At 41.0% G+C, this 13,208-nt stretch overlaps 1 protein-coding gene across 6 annotated transcripts in view; it reads right to left on the bottom strand.

Moving 5' to 3' along the window:
* Positions 1-13,208, bottom strand: part of CEP170 (centrosomal protein 170) — a 141,317-nt gene that overhangs the window by 77,651 nt on the left and 50,458 nt on the right. The window lies entirely within an intron of this gene.

Raw genomic sequence — 13,208 nt, 5'->3', positions numbered from 1 at the left:
AAGGCAAGTCATTCCCCTAATGTGAAAGTGGTTGACAGGGCATTTTCTGTCAACATCCTTAATGAAGCCTTTAAAAAAAAAAAAAAAAAAAGGCCTGAATTTTAAAAAGATGGATTTCCAATTATCAGACTAAGCCATTTTAGGTGTACTATACAAATGGATTTGAGCAATATTGACACTGTTGTGAAGCGTACCTGCGCTCTTCACAATTTTGTATGCCAAAAGCAGGGACAATATTTTATCTATTATCTGGAGAAAGTTTCCTGGTCCCCTTAATGAAGCACAGCTGAGGCAGGGAATGTTAGGCCATACATTATGCAGTTTTTTTTTTTTAGAAAATTACTTGATTTCCTTATCAATACAGTCAGTGTTGATGGGGCAAATCGCTCCCACAGCTCTATTGTGTTCTGCCAATGGGGAGCATTCCCCACTGGTAGAATACAATGATCACTGCTGGCGACTATAGCCACATCATTAAAAACGGTCAGTATATGCTGTATTGCATGCTATTCATACTCAGTCACTATGGGATTCATTTTCTGTATTCTGCAAAAAACATGGTTGATCCTGCTGCTCTCTGATCTCCCCCTTCTGTTCATGTCCCCAATTCAGCTAGGAATTTTGCAGCTGTGATGCCAACTCTGCACATGCTCAGTTTTCAGTGAGTTTCTAAGCTGAGCATTTCTTACCTGTCACATCTGAGCAGCCCATGTGACTATAGAGTCATACATGTGGGAGTATACACAGTGGTAAATGACAGCCCACTCCCTCCGTCCTCCTCCATGCCCTCCAAACAGCTAAACACAATGGGGGCAAAATATTATATGTAGATTGATAGAAGCTTTACCTCCCTCTTATTCTAAGACACAGGCTGGAGGGGCTGACACATCAACCTGAGACTAGCAGAAATCCGCCCACACCATGTTACTGCCAATTCCCCACTGATAGAATACAATGATCACTGCTGGCAGCTATAGCCACAGCATTAAAAATAGTCAGTAAGTGCTGTTTTACATGCTATTCATACTCGCTCAGTCACTATGGGATTAATTTTCTGCAAAAAAAAAAAAGCTGGTTGACCCTGCTGTTTATTGTCCCTCCCTCTGTTTGTGTTGCTGCTGTAGCCTGAGATTGTGTAGACCAGCCGTTGCAACATCCACTGAGCATGCTGCAGTTTCAGTTCCCTTTCTAAGCTAAGCAGCTAAATACAATGGGGGCAGGATATTATATGTTGATTAATGGAGGCATCACCTACACATACAAACAGACACAAGCTGGAGGGACATGAAACAGGCTGTGACTGGCAGAACCTCTCCCTAAATAGCCCGCACCATGTTTTTGCACAAAAATAATAAAGAATTTAGTTCAAATACATATTTGCATAACAATTTAAAACCTTTATTTGATATTAAAGAAGTATGACCAAAGCTTTTTTGGCCATACTTCTCCTATAAATCACAGGCGTGCAGTTCCTTCTGCACTCCTGTGACCTGTGTTTAGCCGGCTGCCAGCTGAGGTCCCACTAGAAGCCTGGACTGGCACCTGGCTCAGCCTCTCAGCAATCCGCCGAGGGCCTAAGCCAGCCCCTCCCACAGCCCAGCACTTCAAGAGAGAGCAGAGAGCTGTGACTGTCAGAGACGGGGGGAGAACTGAGCGATCAAGCACCACACCGCAGTGCTGGCGGTGGACAGATACAGCATTGGGTCGATGCTGCATCCACCTAGGCGAGTATAAAATGTATTTTTTTTTTTGCTGTATTTAAAAAGGCTGTTTTTCTTTTTTTTTTTTTTTTTTTTTTTAACATGTGACCGGCAGCAGAGGACTAGAAGCTCCTCTTGCTGATGCTTCCCTGCAGATGGGCTGGGAAAGAGCTGGGTCACATGACAGCTGCATATCAATTATGAAAAAAGTACTTAATGCTTCTTTTTTTAAAATTAAAATAAATACAGTGCCATCATCAATATACATAAAGAGAAGGGATAACACACTGCTCTTGGGTCTGCTTTTGAGATGCTCGTATCACCTTATCCCCTTCTTAAAATAACCCAGGACATTAAACAGTGTGCGTTTAGTAACAGTTTAATGTCTTTGTTAAAGTGGTTGTAAAGGCTGAAGGTTTTTTTACCTTCATGAATTCTATGCATCAATCACAGCCAGTGAGCCAATGAGAGATTGGGGGCAGGGCCAAACCTCATAGAGCAGGGCTCGGGAGCAAGCATGCACCAGTGCCCTTCCCATAGCAAGCAGCTTGCTATTGGGGACACTGGTCAAGAAAGAAAAAGGAGCCAAAAGCGCTGGCAGGGGGCTCGAGAAGAGGAGGATCGGGGCTGCTCTGTGCAAAACCATTGCACAAAGCAGGTAAGCATAACATGTTTGATTGATATATATATATATATATATCACTTTAAGGCTGTAATTTTTCCAACCATGTGAGTTGAGGCTTCCATTGTCATCGAATAGCAGCATTACCACACACATGAAAAAATATCCTGCTTTGTGATGCAGCGCAGCTGACACATTTTGGATCTGGAAAACAAAAATTGAGGACACCAAAGATGCATTTGCAAAAACTTTTTATTATCTGCCATACTGTAAAAAGTATCAGCCAAACAAGTTTTTATATATACACTACCGTTCAAAAGTTTGGGGTCACCCAAACAATTTTGTGTTTTCCATGAAAAGTCACACTTATTCACCACCATACGTTGTGAAATGAATAGAAAATAGAGTCAAGACATTGACAAGGTTAGAAATAATGATTTGTATTTGAAATAACATTGTTTTTACATCAAACTTTGCTTTCATCAAAGAATCCTCCTTTTGCAGCAATTACAGCATTGCAAACCTTTGGCATTCTAGCTGTTAATTTATTGAGGTAAGCTGGAGAAATTGCACCCCACGCTTCTAGAAGCAGCTCCCACAAGTTGGATTGGTTGGATGGGCACTTCTGGCGTACCATACGGTCAAGCTGCTCCCACAACAGCTCAATGGGGTTCAGATCTGGTGACTGTGCTGGCCACTCCATTACCGATAGAATACCAGCTGCCTGCTTCTGCTGTAAATAGTTCTTGCACAATTTGGAGGTGTGTTTAGGGTCATTGTCCTGTTGTAGGATGAAATTGGCTCCAATCAAGCGCTGTCCACTGGGTATGGCATGGCGTTGCAAAATGGAGTGATAGCCTTCCTTATTCAGAATCCCTTTTACCCTGTACAAAGCTCCCACCTTACCAGCACCAAAGCAACCCCAGACCATCACATTACCTCCACCATGCTTAACAGATGGCGTCAGGCATTCTTCCAGCATCTTTTCATTTGTTCTGCGTCTCACAAACGTTCTTCTTTGTGATCCAAACACCTCAAACTTGGATTCATCCGTCCACAACACTTTTTTCCAGTCTTCCTCTGTCCAATGTCTGTGTTCTTTTGCCCATCTTAATCTTTTTCTTTTATTGGCCAGTCTCAGATATGGCTTTTTCTTTGCCACTCTGCCCTGAAGCCCAAAATCCCGCAGCCGCCTCTTCACTGTAGATGTTGACACTGGTGTTTTGCGGGTACTATTTAATGAAGATGCCAGTTGGGGACCTGTGAGGCGTCTGTTTCTCAAACTAGAGACTCTAATGTGCTTATCTTCTTGCTTAGTTGTGCAACGCGGCCTCCCACTTCTTTTTCTACTCTGGTTAGAGCCTGTTTGTGCTGTCCTCTGAAGGGAGTAGTACACACCGTTGTAGGAAATCTTCAATTTCTTTGCAATTTCTTGCATGGAATAGCCTTCATTTCTAAGAACAAGAATAGACTGTCGAGTTTCAAATGAAAGTTCTCTTTTTCTGGCCATTTTGAGCGTTTAATTGACCCCACAAATGTGATGCTCCAGAAACTCAATCTGCTCACAGGAAGGTCAGTTTTGTAGCTTCTGGAAGGAGCTAGACTGTTTTTAGATGTGTGAACATGATTGCACAAGGGTTTGCTAATCATCAATTAGCCTTCTGAGCCAATGAGCAAACACATTGTACCATTAGAACACTGGAGTGATAGTTGCTGGAAATGGGCCTCTATACACCTATGTAGATATTGCACCAAAAACTAGACATTTGCAGTTAGAATAGTCATTTACCACATTAGCAATGTATAGAGTATATTTGTTTAAAGTTAGGACTAGTTTAAAGTTAGCTTCATTTAAAAGTACAGTGCTTTTCCTTCAAAAATAAGGACATTTCAATGTGACCCCAAACTTTTGAACGGTAGTGTATATTTAAGGTCCTAATAATCAAGGAAAAGGGGAGAGGAAGAGTGCCCCATCCCTGTGAATAACAGAGTGGAGACTGGGATGGATAATCTGATGCATTATGAAAGGCATAGTTCTGGTAAGAATGAAGGGGCGGGGGGCATGGAGGAGCTGTGGTTTAGGGTAGGAAGCAAGGGGGACCTGGAGATTTAGAAGTAGGTGGGTATGTACCAGGGGCTGAGAGGTGGAAGACCACTGCATTTAGTGGAACTGCAGGCCAGGAGATATGCATATCATAAATAACATTCTTAGCCTGCATTTCATGTTCCCCACCAGGTCTTCCAGCTGTGGCAGAATCCTATGGCAGAAGGTCGCCCTCCCATCTCTGTCTGCCAGTGTGCTTTTGCTGCTGGACACACTTCAGTAAGCAGCTGTAAGATGCGATCCTCGCACTGTGGAGTATCTCTCTCTCCTTCTCCTGCCAACCACATCCATGACCAAAGGTGCCTTGATATGATGAACACTTCTCTGCTGCTGTACCCTAGAGAAACAGAAACTTTTATGTAGACAACATGTACAAGATGGATAAATTAGGGAGAGGATAGCTAGCTAGATAGAAAAATAGAGATAGATACCCGCCCAATAAACACATCAAGGCTCGCGGACTGCTCCGATAGTGCTGTTGTAGCTGGATGGTGGAAATACAAGAAATAGATGGGTTTGAGGGGCCCAGCCTCACTCTCTACCACCTGATCCTCCCTCTCCTTCACAAACCAGTTGGATGTGGTCCTATAAAGAGAAATCATTACAAATGAAATTCTGTTTTTGCTTCTTTTGGTTTCTGTCTCCAATGTTGTAGATGAAGTTGTACTTTAATGTCGTTGGATGTAAACAGGCGCACATCCATTACATCTAACTGCCCATAGACCTCATTTTCTTTTACATATAAACAGTACTAAAGTGCTCCAAAAAATTAACAACTTTTCTTACTCTGTAGACACCACTGTCCTTCATTGGAAGGCTAGCTCTCCGGCATATGGAAAAGGTTTTAGGGCACATTCTGGGGCTCAACTTCTGGCTGCCTCCTTCTCTAAGGTTATTTTGTGGTGTAACCTGTCACTGAGCGATTTCCATGGAAAGCAGAGTATGTTCTGGGAAAAAAAAAAAAAAGGGTAAATACTCCATATACACTGAAAAGTATACATGAATCATGCAGAGATATACACTTACCCCTATTCTCCTTCTCCCATCTACCAAGTATATCCCAGTTATATGTCAGCGATTGTGATATATCCCGCCATGCTGGATATACATCTTGCCTAGGAAACATCTGGATGCAGCTTTACTGGGACACATCCTTCGTCATAATGGAGCACACACTGAAGTACACAGCAGATACAAACACTGGAATGCACATCGTGAGGTATGGAAAAAGGAGGGAAGACCACTGGTTACTTCCTGTACAGACAGGAAATCCTGGATTGTCATTCTACTAACCAGAAAAAGAAAATGTTTTTTTTTGGGCTATTAGAATCTATTCGCACGCGTACATGTGTTTACATGTGCACTGCGTAAATTATGCTTGTAAGCTCCTCTCCGAATGCAGCTTTAGTCGTTTTTTTTTTTTCTTTTTAATGACTGTACTGACTACTCTTGACATACGGATCTAAATGCCGATGTGCATGGCCACATAGGCTGACAGAGCTGATTTACAGGTTAAAAAAATGCTGAATGCCTATAAAAAAAGCATTATTTAAGACCTGGGCACATCTATCTGTAATGTTTACTTACCTCTCTCCAAAGCACTAAGTGCCCTTGCTTTCTGCTGCTCCGTTCCTCGGTTATCAGTATGATAACGTCTGAAAAGCTCCCCGGCACAGGAGATAAAAGCAGCTGGAAATTTGTGTGAGGGAGGATGATTAGAGGGATATAAGCAGAGAGCTTGTCTATTCACAGCACAGCTCTGCATGTTTCTTTGTTCCTCTGCCTATGTGGAGTGGGGGTGTGTGCCTTTCCTCCAATCAGATCACACACAGTGTATGCCCAGACTCCCCTCCCACTGCTGAAACGGGAAGAAACATTTGTAACACAATGTGCACTTTCTAAAGAATACAGAAAGGGAAAGAATGCACATTTACAGGTAAAACATATGTAGGGAGGTTTGTTTCATCGCTGTGTATCATCTGATGCCACTGACTTCACTGGATGTAGGAGGGAGGTTTACATCCACTTTAAGGAGCGCTACTATTAAAGTTAATAGTGGCGGATGATAATGCAAAGCCTCCAGAAAAGTGATATGCTGCTTAAAAAGATAGTAAACACACCATTTAATTTACACTGTCCCCTCTATTTCTGTATGTGGATGATGAAATGGTGATTACATGGTGTGGGCGGATTTCTGCCAGTCACAGGCTGTGTCACGCCCCTCAAGCCCGTGTCTTCCCCACCCCACTGTGTTTAGCTGGTTAGTAGACATGGAGGAGGAGGAGGAGGGAGGGAGTGGGCTGTCATTTACCACTGTATACACCCACATGTGTGACTCTATAGTCACATGGGCTGCTCAGATGTGATAGGGAGGAAATGCTCAGAATAGAAACTCACTGAAAACTGAGCATGTGAAGAGTTGCCACCATAGCTGAAAAATCCCTAGCTGCAGTGGGGACTAAAGAGGAAGATAGAGAGCTAGAGATAGAGAGCAGCAGGATCAACCAGGTTTTTTGCAGAATACAGAAAACAAATCTCATAGTGACTGAGTATGAACTGCATGTAATACAGCATTTATTGATCGTGTTTTTATGATGTGGGTTTAGGGACACAACACAATGGTAGCACGCCTGCGTGTACTGCAACAATTGTTGCCCATTATAATATTCATGGCAGGCATTAAAAGACAGTCAGGATGTCTTAAAAACACAGCTAAAACACTGCTGAAATACAGGGTATTGTCACACATGTAATCTAGCCTAAAGGTGTCACAAACCTGACCAGATTTTTACTTATGTACTACACACTCAGCTTTCCATTTACCAATTACTACCTAGCATTGTTAGGCAGTAGTGAAAAATTTGAACGCCTGTTTTTGCCATCCATGTAAATGTAACCTTAGCGTTTTTATTGCATATTACGTTTGTTTCAGCAGTCTTATCAATTTGTGTTACTATATCAAAATCCTTTTCTCTGTATAAAGTTTATTATCACTTATCTATGTACATATGGACTGTCTTTTAAAAGCCCTTATCCCGGGACTGATTGAAAACAGTCGCCCTGCAATAACTGACAACAAGAGACCAATCAGTAAGCACCAACATATAAGAACATTATCAGAAAAATGCATGCATGATTTAAGAAGGTAGTAAAACATATTTGATACACAGATGTACTTATCAGAGCTGGAAATATTTTCCTCCTTTCTGCACACCGCTGCTAGCATCATTTTCCATTTGAATGCCTCTTAAAATGACTCATGATAGCTTGGATAGCAAAGATCATTACTGTGTCATATGTCTTGGTTTTTGTACAGTTATGGCTACTTCTACATACATATTTGTGATGAATATTAATAGTTCTATAAAATTTTACACAAAATACTGGCTAAACAAATTTAGTCTAAAACAGTCTTAAGAGCAACATGAATATTCTTACTTGAATCCTGGCCTCCTCTATATATTTTTCCAGACCTGTGAAGTAATCCACAAAAAAAAAAAAAAAAAAACTCCTAAACTTTGCAGCTGTGCAGGAGTTTCCTATACAGACCTATCACTGCTCCCCTCTCCTTGTGCAGGATGACTGATCTGGAATCTGTTTTCCCCCTCCGTAATTTTCTGCAGAATAATGGGTGGACCTGCTGGGTCCCTGGCACAGCTTTGCTCCCTACACAGGCTATGTGCAGCCCAGTGATGATGTCATAGCTCATTTTAATATTCCAGTTTGAAAAGGCATTTGGTGCACACATAGGGGGAGATGAACTAAAAAATTAAAAGTGGAGCATGCAAAATCTGGTGCAGCTCTCCATGGAAACCAATAAAAATAAGGATGAGTGATGCTTGGGGAGAGGCAAGGTATGGGATGCAATATATATTATATAATATATATATATATATATATATATATATATATATATATAAATACATGTTAAAAAAAAAACAAAAGACAAATGACATTGATATTTGGTAAATGTCTGTAAAGGAAATTTGTAAGTTCTGTATATAATTGTATTCTATTTTATATGTATTGCACACTGCCCTCACTGTGCACATGGCACTAATAATGCTTTTGTGTCCTGATTAAATTAGCCTGCCTATGTTACGCCCCTTGTTACCATAAAAGTACAATTGTAATATCAATGCGATACCTACATAATCCTGTGTATACCTTCAATTGCGTCATAATAAAGCAGAACAGTTATTTGGAAAGATGCGGAGTGTATCTTTTGTGTCTCTTCCCTACTGCAGTAGTTATTAATTTGAAACCACTAATCAATATGAGGATAAGAGTTGCCTATCTATAAATTCCCTTGTCAATGTCCATAGGTAAAGCTGACTACATTCTCAAAGCAAGCAGCAGGCTGAGAAAGCAGGAAAACACAGCAGCGCTATCTGCCCCACTTCCACTGACGTCACTGCTGACGGAAAAGCGATCGCTACATGGACTCAGAGCCCTAGAATACACCAGAGCGGCCAGTGGCTTGTTCCACACGCATTTCACCTCCTTTGTTTGCGAGTTGCCATTTTAATCTAATAAACATTGCACCTTTCACGGCTTACTACATTCAGATAGCGCTGCTGTGTTTTTTCGGCTATCTCATAGAAACCAATCAGCTTCACACTGATGCGATTTACAGAACGCATTGAATCCTATGAGAAGTGAAACAATACGAGTTTCTATGGAGGCCATTCACATAAATGCACTGCGATTCTAATGAGATTTTAATTACTTGACCTCCGGAAGATTTACCCCCCTTCCTGACCAGGCTATTTTTGACAATACGGCACTGCGTTTTTTTTAACTGATAAATGGGTGTTTGTGCGACAGTGTACCCAAATAGAAAAGTACAGTGGATATAAAAGTCTACACACCCCTGTTAAAATGTCAGGTTTTTATGATGTAAAAAAATGAGACAAAGATAAATAACTTCAGAACTTTCCACCTTTAACCACTTTCGGACCGTCGCTTGCCGATATACGTCCTAACTTTGACGGGGGATATCGTTGTTATGGCAGCAGCTAGCTGCCATAACCTCGGTATCCTCGTGTTCAACCGGCGGTCCGGTTTCTGATAAGAGTGGTCTCTGCGGCGCATTTGCTGCAAGATCACTTTTATCGGCGGCGGGAGAGGCCCCCCTCCCGCCGCGCTCCAATGCCCTTCGCCGTTTACCAGATCCGTCGGCAGCGGTGGAGGCAATCGGATCTTCACCCTAGCTGGGTATGGAGACAAGTGAGGGGAGGATGGCCCCCACCATAACAATGCAGGGCGGAAGCGGCGTCAAAACGTCATTTCCGCCCACAGCTCTTAAAGGGCCGTTTTTTTAAATTATTTTTTTAAATGACATTTTTTTTTTATTGCATTTAGGTCTTTTTGACCCCAGTACTCATATTTAAGAGGGCCTGTCATGCTTTTTTTTCTATTACAAGGGATGTTTACATTCCTTGTAATAAGAATAAAAGTGACAATTTTTTTTTTACACTAAAAACAGTGTAAAAATAAAAAATAAAAGGTAAAATAAATAAGAAAAAAAATTGATATGAAAACGGTGTTCAAATCAGACGTGAGAAATCGCCACGATCGGTAGAGCGAGAGCAATAATTCTAGCCCTAGACCTCCTCTGTAACTTAGAACATGGAACCTGTAGATTTTTAAGGGTAAGTTTGTCGCCATTCCACGAGCGTGCGCAATTTTGAAGCATGACATGTTGGGTATCAATTTACTCGGCGTAACATTATCTTTCACACTATAAAGAAAAATAATTGGGCTAACTTTACTGTTGTCTTATTTTTAATTAAAAAAAGTGCACTTGTAAGACCGCTGTGCTAATACGGTGTAACAGAAAGTATTGCAACGACCGCCATCTTATTCTATAGGGTGTTAGAAAAAAAATGTATAATGTTTGGGGGTTCTAAGTAATTTTCTAGCAAAAAAAACAGTTTTTAACTTGCAAACAACAAATCTCAGAAAGAGGCTCGGTCCTTAAGTGGGTAATGTGACCTATAAACTATACAACAAGTTCAAAAACAAACTGAGACTGAACTAAAACTGAAATCTTTTAGGTGGAGGGAAGTAAAAATAAAAAAATATGGTTGCATAAGTGTGCGCACCCCCAAACTAATACCTTGTTGAAGCACCTTTTGATTTTATTACAGCCCTCAGTCTTTTCTGAGTCTATCAGCATGGCACATCTTGACTTGGCAATATTTGCCCACTCTACTTTGTAAAAAAAACTCCAAATCTGTCAGATTGTGAAGGCATCTCCAGTGCACAGCCCTCTTCAGATCATCCCACAGATTTTAAATTGGATCCAGGTCTGGGCTCTGGCTGGGCCATACCAAAACTTTAATGTTCTTTTGGTGAAGCCATTCCTTTGTTGATTTGGATGTATGCTTTGGACCATTATCATGCTGAAAGATGAAGTTCTTCTTCATGTTCAGCTTTCTAGCAGAAGCCTGAAGGTTTTGTGCCAACATTGACTGGTATTTGGAACTGTTCATAAATTCCCTCTACCTTGACTAAAGGCCCTGTTCCAGCTTAAGAAAAACAGCCACAAAGCATGATGCTGCCACCACCATGCTTCACAGTGGGTATGGTGTTCTTTTGGTGATGTGCAGTGTTGTTTTTGCACCAAACATATCTTTTTGAATTATGGCCAAAAAAGTTCAACCTTGGTTTCATCAGACCATAACACATTTTCCCACATGCTTTTGGGAGACTTCAGATGCGTTTTTGCTAAATTTAGCCGGGCTTGGATGTTTTTCTTTGTAAGAAAGGGCTTCCGTCTTGCTAGTCTACCCCATAGCCCAGACATATGAGGAATACAGGAGATTGTTGTTACATGTACCACACAGCCAGTACTTGCCAGATATTCCTGCAGCTCCTTTAATGTTGCTGTAGGCCCCTTAGCAGCCTCCCAGTTTTCTTCTCGTCTTTTCATCAATTTTGGAGGGACGTCCAGTTCTTGGTCACTGTTGTGCCATATTTTCTCCACTTGATGTTGACTGTCTTCACTGTGTTCCATGGTATATCTAATGCCTTGGAAATTTTTTTGTACCCTTCTCCTGACTGATGCCTTTTAACAATGAGATCCCTCTGATGCTTTGGAAGCTCTCTGCGGACCATGGCTTTTGCTGTAGGATGCGACTAAGAAAATGTCAGGAAAGACCTACTAGAACAGCTGAACTTTATTTGGGGTTAAACAGAGGCATTTTAAATAATGGCAGGTGTGTACTGACTCCTATTTAAACATGAGTTTGAATGTGATTGCTTAATTATGAACACAGCTACATCCCCAGTTATAAGAGGGTGTGCACACTTATGCAACCACATTATTTTAGTTTTTTATTTTTACTTCCCCCCTAAAAGATTTCAGGTTGTTTTTCAACTGAGTTGTGCAGTTTATAGGTTACATTAAAGGTGGAAAAAGTTCTGAAATGATTTATCTTTGTCTCTTTTTTTTTTACATCACAGAAACCTGACAGGGGTGTGTAGACTTTTTATATCCACCGTATATCCTTTTTTTCCCCACAAATAGAGCTTTCTTTTGGTGGTATTTGATCATCTCTGCAATTTTTATTTTTTGCGCTATAAACAAAAAAGACCAACAATTTTGAAAAAGAAAAAAAAAAATATTTTTTACTTTCTGCTATAAAATATATCCAAATTAAAAAAAAAGTTAAAAAAAAAAAAAAAAAAAAAAAAAATCGAATTTCTTCAATAACTTAGGCCAATATGTATTCTGCTACATATTTTTGGTAAAAAAAAAAAATCCCAATAAGTGTATATTGATTGGTTTGGGCAAAAGTCATAGCATCTACAAACTATTTATATATATTTATATATATTTTTTTTTGTTAGTAATGGCGGCGATCAGCGACTTATAGCGGGAGTGCAATACAAACTGGACACTGACACTTTTGGGGACCAGTGACACTAATACAGTGATTGGTGCTAAAAAATATGCACTGTCATTTTACTAATGACACTGGCAGGGAAGGGAATCAAAGGGTTAACAGTGTGCCTAGCCTGTGATTAAGTGTAGTGGGGGAGGTGCTTTTACTAGTGAACGAATGAATGAGTGACCTGTATAGCGCTACCTATGCAAACTGAATTGCCTCAGTTTGGGCGGTTTTTTGCCGCCAGTGTCCATCTGCGCTATAGCGCGGTCCAACGCGCTTACAAACACATACACATATTTGGCCGATTTTTTTCAACAGGATCTAATTAACCTACCAGCATGTCTTTGGAGTGTGGGAGGAAATGGGAGTACCCGGAGGAAACCCACGCAAGCACAGGGAGAACTTGCAAACTCCAGGCAAATGGTGTAGTGGTCAGGATTTGAACCAGCGACCCTATTGCTACTAGGTGAAAGTGCTAACCACTACACCACTGTGCTGCACTAGTGGAAGGCATGGATCTGTGTTCCTGCTTTACAGGAACACAGTATTCATGCCTTCTGTACTAACAGAATGGCAATCAGCCATGTTCTGCCTGTGTACCGATGCATCGGCAGGTGCTGGCAGACACCGAGTCTGCCGTACTCTGCGATAAAAGAGAGAACTGACTGTATCCAAATCGCATTGAAAGTAACTTATTAGAATTGCGTCTAAAACGCGTCAACTCGTACTAGAAAACGGATTCCACTCATAGCACATCAATGTGAACCTAGCCTAAGTAAGAAGCTGATTGGCTACTATGCACAGCTGCACCAGATTGTGTATGCACCAGCTTTAGTACATCTCATGGGGAATTTATATCCTTTAGGGCTATTGAGTAATGTATC

The sequence above is a fragment of the Aquarana catesbeiana genome, linkage group LG04, assembly GCF_042186555.1.
Source record: "Aquarana catesbeiana isolate 2022-GZ linkage group LG04, ASM4218655v1, whole genome shotgun sequence".
Lineage (NCBI taxonomy): Eukaryota > Metazoa > Chordata > Amphibia > Anura > Ranidae > Aquarana > Aquarana catesbeiana.
This window is presented reverse-complemented; position numbering and strand designations above follow the sequence as displayed.